The following is a 12,533-nucleotide window of genomic DNA, read 5'->3' on the forward strand; positions in this document are numbered from 1 at the left end:
CGGCCATCGTGGGGGCAGATCTCCTCACGGAGCCCCTGCTACACAACCCCCAACTTTGTGTGCAGGCGGCGGAGTCCCGCACGGTGCGCCAGAGGTTGGTCCTGGCGGGAGTTACGAGGGTCGGGGACCTCCTGGACTACGACCGGGGGGACTGGCTGGATCCCCTGACGCTCGCTCGACGCATGGGGCTCTCCAGCCTTCGCACCCCCCGGCGCGTGCTTCAGGAGGTGGAGGCCGCTCTGACCCCCGCCGCTCGGGCTTATGTTAGCCGAGCCTTGTGCGAGGGCGCGCCCCGCCCATCCCTTACCCCAGGCCCGCCGGACCTTTCCATCGGGCCCCTACTCTGTCGATCCCAACACACCCCTCATCCTTTCACTGCGAGCCGGCTGCATGAACTGCAACCGGTCGGTTTTCAAGTTGCATCACGGAAATATCTATATACACTCACGCTCCATACCCTTCATGCCCGCACCCTGGTGTCCCGCCCCGATACAAAGTGGCGAGATCTCTTACCACCTTTGGAGGGTGAGCAACCTCGGTGGGCCAGCCTGTACTCCACCTTGGTCCCGAGGCCCGTCGGGGACATCAGTTGGCGGCTCCTTCACGGGGCTGTGAGCACGGGCGTGTTTTTGACACGTTTTACCTCCCTTCCGGAGACTTGCCCTTTTTGCAACGTGAGGGAAACCCTGGCGCACGTCTATTTAGAGTGTGCCAGATTGCAGCCTCTTTTTCGGCTCCTCACAAATATTCTTTTGCGCTTTTGGCTTCATTTTTCTCCCCACCTCTTTATCTATACACTCCCCATCCGTGGCCCCACCAAGTCGCGGGATCTCCTGGTTAGCCTCCTCCTAGCCTTGGCTAAAACAGCCATTTATAAGACCAGAGAGCGGAGGTTGGCTCATGAGGCGTCCTGCGATTGTGAGGCCGTTTTCCGACTCTCAGTACATTCACGTATCCGGGCGGAGTTCCTCTGGGCAGCGTCCACCGACTCCCTTGACATCTTCGAGGAGCGGTGGGCGCTGTCCGGGGTTCTCTGCTCGGTGACCCCGTCCGGTTCCCTCCGTCTGACCCTCTGATTGAGGGAAAGAGCGAGAGCCACCAGTCACAGCCGTTAGTTGCTGTGAATACCATCATTACTGTCTTCTAGGAGGGGTCCTATAATACATGGGTGTACCCCCCTCCCTCCCAACCACCCACCCCGCAGCCGTGCCCATCTTGTCGGGCACTCTCAGGAGAGGGAGGGTCGGTGACCCTGGGCGCGGCACTAGGTAACTCGAGAGGGTGGAAGACCACGAGTGTCGAGGAAGCCCCCCCGCTCTAGGCCACCAGGTAACTCAGGAGGGTGGAAGACCACGAGTGTCGAGGAAGCCCCCCCGCTCTGGGCCTGGGCTAACCTGAACACCTCTCCCTCCTGAAAGCTGTTGTGTTATACCTTTTGATTGCGTTGTTTTGTTGCTAAGTTTTTTTTTATCCCTTTGTATTCTTTGTAACTGTTACAAATAAATTTCCTTTCTGTTTCAAAAAAAAAAAAAAAAACCTTCCCTGTTACCTTACCCAGGGAAAGGGGACCTGCTTAGCCTGGGGCTAATATATCTGCCTTCTATTACTCTCCTATAGCCATCTGGCCCGACCCTGTCACAACCTCCATAAAAAATCCAGGGTGCGGTAGGAAGAAGTATTGATGTTTCAGTAAGTGGTGCTCTTCCCTCTGAATCTACACTCCATGTCCCAAGCAAGGTGTTAAGATCACAGCACGGTCTTTCATATTAAATACCAAATATATGCCCTGATCAGTTAATCATTAAAAAACCACAAGAGCAGAGGTGTTAGTCCTACTTCTCAGGCCAAATCTTGGTGTAAGGTCATAGAAGTTAAAGGAAGAAAAGATTTAACAGTATTAGATCATTAAGTCCACCTCCCCACTACCAAGGCAGAACACATCACTGTCTAGGGAACGTATCAGATATTAAATCAATTTATACTGTTGTCATGGGTAATTGCATTCTGTCTGTCTAAATGGTATTCTTCACTGCTGTCGAGTTTTTGCCATGCATTGTTAAACAGATGCTACATTCCACCCCAATGATGGATGATCTAATTCTTACCTATAAAGCTTCTAAAGTGCTTAGGGACCCTTCCAGATGAAAGGTGCGGTGAAAATGTCTTTTTTTTTTTGTTCTTCACATAGAGGCTGAAACATTTAGCAAACACATGGCGTAGAGCTAGTTCCACTGTCTGTTGGAAGTATTATTTCAATTTTGTGAAAGGACTGTTATTTTAAAATATTAAAAGACAGGATTTTTTTTAGCAGAACCAAGCTGTGTGCACAGTAAGCCAAATTGCAGTGGTAGTGACAGTAATCACAGCTGGGTGATCTCGGGCGAGTCACTCAAATCTGTGCCTCAGTTTCCCATCTGTAAATATGATTAAGTCCTTTCTCCCAGCCTTTATAAATCTTGTCTGTTTAGATTGTAAGGTATTTGGGACAGAGACTGTCTCTTAAGTATCTGTGCAGCATCTAGCACAGTGGGGTCCTGATCTAGAGACTACTATAAAAAATAGCAATAATTAGATTTTTTTTCCTTTGGAAACAGATTTCTTCGAACCAAGAAATAATCATTGGCTTCACTCGAAACCAATATCAGCCATGCAAATAGGAAACTTAATTATTTGCCTGAAAACTAATTGGGAGAGAAAACAAAGCCTGAACCCCACATGCGCATCTGTTCCAAAATCTGAGCATCCTCAATGAAATAAAGTTGTTAAGAAAATCTCCAGGCCCTTTTCAAATATTAGCAAATTCAGCTTAATTTCAAGACATGGTTGTGGGTTGAGCTAAGTCTGCTTGTGAATACATGAAACCATGGCCTTTCATTCAAGATAAATGTGTAGATGTGGTTGAAACAATAGCCGTAGCACCCAAAACTCGGACACATTGAAAAGCTTGAGTAGAAACTGAATCATGTGGCCCTAGGTGTTAGGACTTTGATTGGTGGAACTGTTTTGGTCTGTGCATCTGTGAGAGAAGGGGCAGAGAGGAAGAGAAGCAGCCAGAAAGCCAAGCAGACAGTAGCAGAAATGCTGGTGCTTGTGATGGCCCTAAGAGAAAGCTCAGAGAGAGATTTCAGAATAGCAGCCATCTTAGTCTGTATCCGTGAAAAGAAAAGGAGGACTTGTGGCACCTTAGAGACTAAAATTTATTTGAGCATAAGCTTTCATGAGCTACATCCGATGAAGTGAGCTGTAGCTCACGAAAGCTCATGCTCAAATAAATTTGTTAGTCTCTAAGGTGCCACAAGTCCTCCTGTTCTTTTTTCTAAGAGAGAGAGAGATTTGGACACAGACTGCTGGCTACAAGGCAGGTTTGGAATAGTGAGCATAAGAAGTTTGTTTCCTGCTGTTTGACTGTTACTGTGTTCAGGGAAACAGAACTTTGTGCATAATCTTTGTCTGCAAACAAGATTGCATCAAAGAAAATACCTGGCTCTGTCAGCAATTTCTCCCCCTAGTGGAAACAACCTGCAGGACCCAGAACTTTGGCTATCAGCTTGGGTCCCAAAAGGGTAACACTAGTTCCCATACTGCAACCAAGACACAGTGTATTGGAATCATTTCAACTTCTCAAACAAAGAAAAATATCTGAGCTATTTATCATTTCAAAATAACTGGGCTTGCAAGGCCAATGTCTGGGTTGTGTGTAGTTCAGTCAACCAGGTTTTTCATGCTTTTTGTTTATTTTGTTTTATGCTCTCAATGATGGTTAAAGATAAGAGAGCCTTTCTTATTACCTCGGAGGCATTAATGGCCATGTGATCAAAATCCTGATTCCCACAATATTGTACAAGAAATATTCTAATCGGCAAATAGCAACAGTTTGACATGTCCAAAAAACACCACAGGAAATACCAGTTTATTCTGGGTGGGTTTATTTTCATTTGTGTGGTACACACAGACAGTTGAGCCCCTAGAACCATGTTTCCACAGTCAGCTGGGGACCCCTGAGTTCTCTACTGGTAACTCTACCAGAACTCAGTTGGTCTCAACAATTGAAAGGAGATTCTTAAACCAATTTGCATGTCAAATTATTGTCAATATTGGGTCATGGGAGTGGAAAACTTACAGGCTAAAATATTGGACCAGATTTCTCTCCCTGTTACAGCTGTTCAGACTCTGCAGTGCTTCTCAGCAGCAGCCTGGGGGGACTGGAGCAGGGCCAGCAGGTCCCCAGTTATACAGATCCATTGACCAAAAGGAGAGGCGCAGTGCTGCTATTACAGCTCTGCTAGCATAGAATCCATGGGATAGTCGCAGTTGTGCAAGGTGCTGCACACTGGGGGGAGGAGCGTGGCAGTGCGGATTCTGCCCTCCTAACATCCAGGCCTGCTCCCCCAAGTTTTGCACAGGGGACTAGAAAGTGGTCCTGAAAAATCAGCAGTTATATTAAGGAATTGTAATTCATTCTGCAAGAGTGCAGAAATCCGTTGTGGGGCAAAGTTCCATAGAGATGATACTTCATCGTTACTGCGGGCCGAAAACTCCTTCATGTGACAATGTGCCCAGCACAGGCCACTGCATGGTGAGAGATGATGGGGGTGGGAGCCACCTGATCTGATAGCAGGGACTGTCAGGACCTCTTTGCTCTGGAGCTAGGCCTGGGCTGCTCCCCTCTCAGCATCCTAGGGGGAGAGAGACGCCATTAATATGGAAAAGCAATAAATGAAGATAATGCAAAGAATAGTCATAGAAACTCCAATGCGATCCCCCAACAGATAGCAATGTTTGTCATAGTAAACTCTAGGCTAGGAAGCCCAGACAATCAGGCAGCAAGTGCAACATGGTTATTGTTATTCTCTACCATTGCTCCTGCCACATGAAAGGGAGGCCATTGCAGGGCACTGCTTGTCACTGTCCTGGTACACGGGGGGATCCTTGTACAGGACAAAACCTTCTGTAGCATTCACTGGAGCAAACTACAACAGTGCACATGTACACACTGTGCCACAGACATTGTGCATCTGCCCCAGAGGCCTACACTGGGAACTGTGGGATCAGAGCAACAATCCACAGGCCCTATAACCTCTTGCAGCAAATGCTATGTGTGGACACAATGCACTGTGTGCACCCAGACAGGCTGGCTAGTGTGGACTCTGCACATTGTTGTGAGTGGAGCAGTCCCAGATACACCAGTGATTTCTCTAGTATAGACCACACCATAGACAGTACTACAGAAATGTAACCGGACATCCAGTGGATACCACACATGCTGTAGCGATGTAAGCCAAGGGCAATGGAGAAAACTTGTCCTTTCAGATTTCATTTAGGCCCTGGCTCGTCAAAGTACTTAAGCATGTGTTTAAGGACTGACTTAAGAGAAGCTTAGTCTTGAAGTTAAGACATGGGGCTGGGAGATCTAAGGTCAGCTCTGCTATAAACATCCTGTCTGACCTTGGGCAAGTCACTTCATTTTTCTGTGCTTCACTCCCAGATCTGAAAAAAATGGAGGTAACAGTACTTTCCCTCCACACTTGGTTGGATCCAATTAGATCTTTGGAGCAAGGACTCTCTCTTTCTAAGTGAATGTCCAAGCCCTAGCACAATGGGGCCCTGATCTTGCTACTATAGTTTAGTTAATTTCATGATAAGCTATTACCAGCAGGACAGTGGGGTGGGAGGAGGTATTGGTTCATATTCTCTGTGTATATATAAAGTCTGCTGCAGTTTCCACGATATGCATCTGATGAAGTGAGCTGTAGCTCACGAAAGCTTATGCTCTAATAAATTGGTTAGTCTCTAAGGTGCCACAAGTACTCCTTTTCTTTTTGCAAACACACTATGATGTTCTGCCCTGAACTGAATCTGGCGTGTTATGAAGTAGGATGCCTGTGAGGGACAGGTGTCTGTTGACACCATCCAACCATCACATTTTAGGTCTTCCAGAGGTTTTTTTTTTCCCCATCTCGCTTGCATTGGATTCAAGTCAAAGATGATTCTTGCAGAAACATTTGTAGGCATTTGGAGCAAATGACCATATCACCTCAGAGAGCACTGGGTGACCGTTTGAGAGAAAGGGACCTGTTTAGTCAGAAGATGGATCTCTTTATTCGACTTGAATTCAAATGATTTGATGTTTTTTATCTCTCAGATATGCTCCATCTGAATGGACTAGTATAGAACTATATAATAGTGCAAATAATAAATTATTAATAAACAAATAATAATAGAACTAAAGTGTGTTTTCATTGCACTGAGGAAAGGAGACAAAATACCAACACTGACCACATTTTCTCATGTTAAAACTAATAAGAAAAGCATATAATGCCGACAGCCTGTGAATATTTACTTCTCTTTTCAAAGAGCTCCTACTGTGTTCACTAAGAGCTGCAGACACACAATTACCATAATTGACAGAGTACTAGAAGGTTCAAATTAAATATTTCAATATTTACAGACTCTGAGATGGACGCAACGATCTAATAGGGTCTTTCCTGTCTCTAATTTCTATGATTCAGTTGCTGGATAGTTTTATTATTTTCTTTGAAGTAGCTTTGGCTTCCACAGGTTTCCCACCAGCCTGCAGAGAATGAGATGGTGACCCTCTCTCCAGATCTAGCACTCACGTTGCATTGGCCAGTGGGAGTTCACTGGAGAGAAATAAGGAATTCCCACCCAACATGGGATTAAAAACACCACAGTTCCAAACCAAGAGGAGCTCAGATCTCTGAGCCCTAACATGGGAGCCGGTTGCGCTAACCTGGGACAGCCCCTGTCTTGGCCCTGAAAGAGATCTATCCCAGCTTCAAAGTGCAATGACTGTCAATGGGATTGTGCATATAATTCTCCAGTGACTCAATGGGAAAATTAGAGCCCAGAGTCTCTAAATAAAAGACAACATTGAATTAATTAATTTCTTTAATCAAGGAAATAAATAGCAATAGAAATTTTCTGCACAGGCATGCTGTCCAAATGATGGAGTGACTCAGCAAGCTAAGTAATTGGCCTGTTATGTGACTGCACTTGAAGATGCAGTTGGGGTGTGTATTTTTATTTTTTATTTTTTTTAAAGCCTTGCTGGTAATGACTAAATTGAAATAGAAGAATTAGCACAAGGTTGTCAGACCTGTGGTTATAAAAGGCCCTGCTGTCTGTTGTGAAACAAATGAGGGTTCAGTGCCAGAGAATAATTGGAATAATTAGCTGCTGTAGCACCAAACTAAAGTTTCATAAATAAATACTATTAATAAGAGGATCCAGCTGTGGAACAAACTTCCCAAGGAAATTAGACTGATCCGCGTGTGACCACATTTAGATAACTCTGCAAGACCCTCTATGCTACAGCTTTTCTGTGAGAACCAGAATGACATTAACAACTCTCCCCTCCCCACAAAAGTACACACACACACACACACACACACACACACACAGAGCACCAAAGAAACAAAATGTACCCCAACTGACACCTCCTACAACCAGGAAAGGGAGAAGAATCTCCATAAAGCCCACTAGGGACCTCATTATGCCAGTCTAATCAATATGAGAGATGCTATGATGATGGGTAGTAATATAAAGCCTTAAGATAGACAGAATGAATAGAAATGCACCTTCTGGTAAAGGACCATAATGGTAAACTGAACAGCTTAATGTGAGCAACACATATATTCTGGGGAGAACAAAACCTCAGTGAAAATGAAACTAGAAACATTCCATAAAAGTCAAAAAGGCACTAGGCAGGAATTGTGTGAAGAAGATTGGGCAGAAATTTTAATATTTATAAATGAATCCAAGAAAATAATATCTTGCATTATTTTATTGTGCTGTGTTGCATGTATGCAACGTCATGTGCAAAATGAGCCACACAACTTCAGATGTGAATCATCAAATATTGCTCTAGCAGTCTTGTAGAGCTCCGTAATTATACAGAACTTTGTAATAATCAGACTATACGAACAATTAAGAAATTTAAAGTTATTTTTAATATTAACTTGTTTGTTCAGAATCATTAGACTATCATTACCAAACTGTTTAAAGCTGCTTTATTATTGTTAATTACACTGAAAAGAAAATTGTTCCTATTGGAATAGCCTCCTTCAGTACAGAACTTGGGTAACTAACTAGTGAAGGAACGGATTTCAAATTACAGGACTCCACTAAGTTTGTAGAGAAATGGGGCGTAGCACTACTGACTTTTTTTCAAAGATCAGTATTGAACTGTACTATAAATGTAGACCTTTAAATAGTCTTTACTATGCCACAATTGCAAAAAAAATAAGTAATGCACAGACATCCCCAATAAGTTTTTCTCTATGAAAGTCCTAATGTTGGTGAGTGTGAGGGATAAAGAAATCTTAATAACCCTCTGTCACAGTTCCAAGATAAGCTGTACCTTTGACCCCTCACTCAGTCTCTTTGTGGGTCACCTTTCAAGTGACGGGTCAACCACCCGCACTTCTGTAAGGGTGGAATCCTGCTATTTACCCCACGTTTAGACTGGGTCATGAGAATACAGCACCCCTGTTTACCAACCTTAGCAGCCCAGTTGGGTCTGGCACCTGTCAGACTCATTTCTTCAGGGACCCGAGATCAGTATGCAAAGTAGTATTTATTTATCTACAGAAACAAAAACAGTGAGGGAAAGGGTTCAAACAACAAAGCCTATGTGCATATTGCATTACCTAAAAGCTGTCTAATTTACCAGATATCCAAATGTCTGGGAGTAGAGGGACACTGTTTCCCAGCAGTCCCTGCTTCCTCTCTCCCTCTCAGATTCAGGGCTTTATACCCTTTCAGATCCTTTGTTTTATACTTCCCACAATTTTCCACATTGTGCATAACTCCCCTCCCCGCCTTGGGCTTACCAGCCTGTTGATCGTAGTGTGGTGAGAATAAACTCTTGAAGGAGTTAACAGCTGTGTTATTTGTTAATATTGGGGATTTGAGTTATCCAGTGCCATTGTCTGCCTTCCTTAAGATGTATGAAACCATCCCAGACTGAGGGTATGTCTACACTCCAGTCAGGAGGTGTGATTGCAGCACATGTAGACATACCTGAGCTCGCTTCAATTTCGCTAGACAGAAGCTAGCTTTGGTAACAATAGCAACAGAGACCAATCAGCACTGGTGGACACACGTCAGCCCCACCCACCTAGGACTCTGGGAATACACTCAAGCAGCTAGTCCATGCCACCACAGCTTCACTGTTATTGTTACTAGAGCTCTTGATCTAGCTCAGGTATGTCCACAGTTGCTCCAGTGTAGACATACCCTGAATTAACTGTTTGAACTCATGTAGCAGATGGCACAATAGTGGTCATATTAAACCTAGGTCCCCATAATATTCATTAAAAAAATAGAGATTTCCCATGTTCTTCACACTCAAAAGAGACAGAGAGCTTTTCAACTTAGGGAAGAAACTAATATCTAAATCATAAGTGGCCTCTTCAAGAGAAGTGAGATTATGAATTTCCAAGAAGTTTAACATAAATTACACAATATTCACAGCATTAGTCAGAATGCTACATGCCTACCCTAAATACAACTCCCACCAATTTAGAAATGAGGAAAAGTGGAAGTCTCAGGAATAGAGCTTCTTCTACGCTATATACAAAGACCTAGTTCTAGCAAAGTCAGGAGGAATGTATTTTAATGGCACAGGGACACAGGAGAGACATTTATTATTTATGTTACAGCAGGACCTGAGACCATGAACTGCTAGACCGAGACCCTGCACTAGACTCTATGAGAAAACTGAGGCATGTATGGATCTGTGTATTTCTCATGCGATTAAGTAAAGAGCAATAATGTATTAGACCTCTGTACAAAGTATCTGTGCAATAAATGCTACACCTATCACATGGCTCCTTGAAAAGGTAAATCAGAGGGGGTCACAGATTTGGTGGGATTTTGGGAGGAGGGCAAACTATGAGGGAGCCTGAGGGGTCAGCTCTGGTCCTGAGGGTGGCCAGGGGTCTGCACGCTCGCAGCTTGCAGGATGAGGAGGTAGACAGAGACTCTGCACCTCGAGCATGTACCTATGGATACAAAGACAGGGACACAGTGCCTGAGCTCTTTTCAGACTCTGGACCCTGACACACCTATGGGACCAGCATCAGGGTCTCCTGACAAATCTAGTGTGCTGGCAGCAGGCCGAACCCAACCGGATCCGTGACACAAGGGTTGAATGGGACACAGAGTAGAGCTGGGTGACATGTTTTGGATGAATAGTTTATTTAACCTGAAGCTATGCGTGAATTTGACACACATAGTTTTGGCCATTCATAAAATGGCCAGAGGAGAAGATGGAAGTGCTGCTATTGCCACCTTTAGCCCCGTGGTTAGGGGGCACTCAGCTGAGATCTGGGACACGCCGGTTCAAGTCTCTGCTCTGGAACCAGCCTCAAATAGACTTTTTCAATTCACCAAAAATTCCAACAATTTGCAGGTTCAGTTCCACTCAAAGCAATTTCCCCCCCCCAACCTGCCACCAGAGTGAAACCTCAGTTTTTCACACGCCTCTAACCCAGAGTGCTCCACCCTGCAGAGAAGGTCGTGCCGTCACAAGGCTAAGACATTGCTTGACAGTGTGTGGGGGAAAGTCTGCACTGCTGCCGCTCACAATGTACCTGTTCTGGCAGCCTTCAGGTGTTTCAATCTGGTGGATTTCACAAATGCAAACTACATGCAACTCCCACCCAAAAAAACTCGACAAGGGCTGTCACGTGTAAAGCTAAAAGAACAGGAGGACTTGTGGCACCTTAGAGACTAACCAATTTATTGGAGCATAAGCTTTCGTGAGCTACAGCTCACTTCATCTTATGCTCTAACAAATTTGTTAGTCTCTAAGGTGCCACAAGTCCTCCTGTTCTTTTTGCGGATACAGACTAACACGGCTGCTACTCTGAAACATGCAAAGCTGGTGTCTGAAAACTGAGAAACATGGGTCAGTGATGTCTGTGCATGTAGGTCCTGTATATACTGGGTTAACCTTCAGTAATATGGTTAATCTGATGTTAGTTTAAAGCCCCATTTTCCTAGCACTTGCATTACTGGATGTGGGGACACACAGAACCTATTTGCTTTATGTTCTTATGGAACACCATTAGTAGTTTGTATTTAGTATGCCAGACTGATATCAAGGGGCTCATCTGCTCTGCTGCTTTGCTCAACTTGTATGAAAATGCACTAAGGAAAAGGCAAATGTTCAATTTAATTGCAAGGCTGGATTTGTTTTTCCTTTGTGGCTAGGAAGGCAATGCAATTATTACAGACAGCCATTTACGCAGCATGCATGGCCTACGTCCCACCTAGCCCTGATTTGAAATGTTCTGGCAAAAGTACAGAATAAAACCAAAATTATGTATCCACAAAGCATTTAAAAGCATGCGTTTGCAACACGCAGAGAGCATCTCCAGGAGACACACTATCAAATGAAATGGATTTCAATGGGATTTTTGGGGGTACACTAGGAATGCATAATCAAGACCTGAAGTAGGTTCTCCGAACTTTACAGATGATCCTGAACTCTAAGGGCTGTGGTAGGGACAGGAGAAATACACACAGTAGGAAGATGGTATAAGACCAGATTCAGACCTGGCTATGGGACGGGGGGCCGCAACTTTAGTGAAGTCTGTGGGTGCTCAGAATCCCTTAGGAACAGGCCTTTAATGTTTGTCAAGTGCTTTGAAGATGAAAGTGCCCAGGATTAAGATCCCCAAGGGTGTTTTTTTCTTTTTTATTAAAACAAAATATTTTCAAGAGTTATTTTTAATGTCTCACTTTTAATGGGAAAGAGAAATTTTCTTTTTCACATAATTCAGCAGACAGCTGTGTAAGGAGAGAGGGGTTATTCATACAGGTGTAGGGTCACTGCCCCAGAATCTATTTCTGTTCTGGTGCTGAGCAAAATATGGCTCCCTTGAGAAAAAACATTAAAAGGAAAGGCTAGAGATCAGAGAAAATTGGAGAGCAGATACATAGAATCTCTTGAGAAATTTAGAGAAAATAAAGGCTATTTGAAAAAGATGAGTAATACTTACTCCCAGATTCAATCTATTCCAGGAAAATACTTATTAAAATGTTCAGAGGGCTTGAAAATCCTGGGTCTGTTTTGGACAAATTGTGTATTACAATTTACTGCAGTACTCAGGAACGAACAGATTAGGTTGTATATAGTACTCCACCTCTGGTAAATACAGCTATTACTTTGTTCTTTTATAGCACCACCTGTTTCAAATTCATCAAGCCTCCCAATGTCCCTGCAAGGTAGGAAAGGGATAACATCACAGCTCTACAGATGGGAATGAGATACAGAGACGCTAAATGACCTTTTAAAGGTCACACAGGAAGTCTGAAACGAGCTAGGAATGGAACCCAGACAACTGATTCCATCCTAGCCACAACGCTATCATTCCCCACTCTCTCTGTATAAATCTACACCTGCTGAATACTGGTACACCACCACACTGAGTGATGATGATGTGCAATCACTCAATACCAAGTATGATCATCTTCCATTGGAGTTATCAGTCCTAAGGGGGCTA

Source organism: Lepidochelys olivacea (assembly GCF_965140295.1).
Source record: "Lepidochelys olivacea isolate rLepOli2 genome assembly, chromosome: 1".
NCBI classification, from domain to species: domain Eukaryota; kingdom Metazoa; phylum Chordata; order Testudines; family Cheloniidae; genus Lepidochelys; species Lepidochelys olivacea.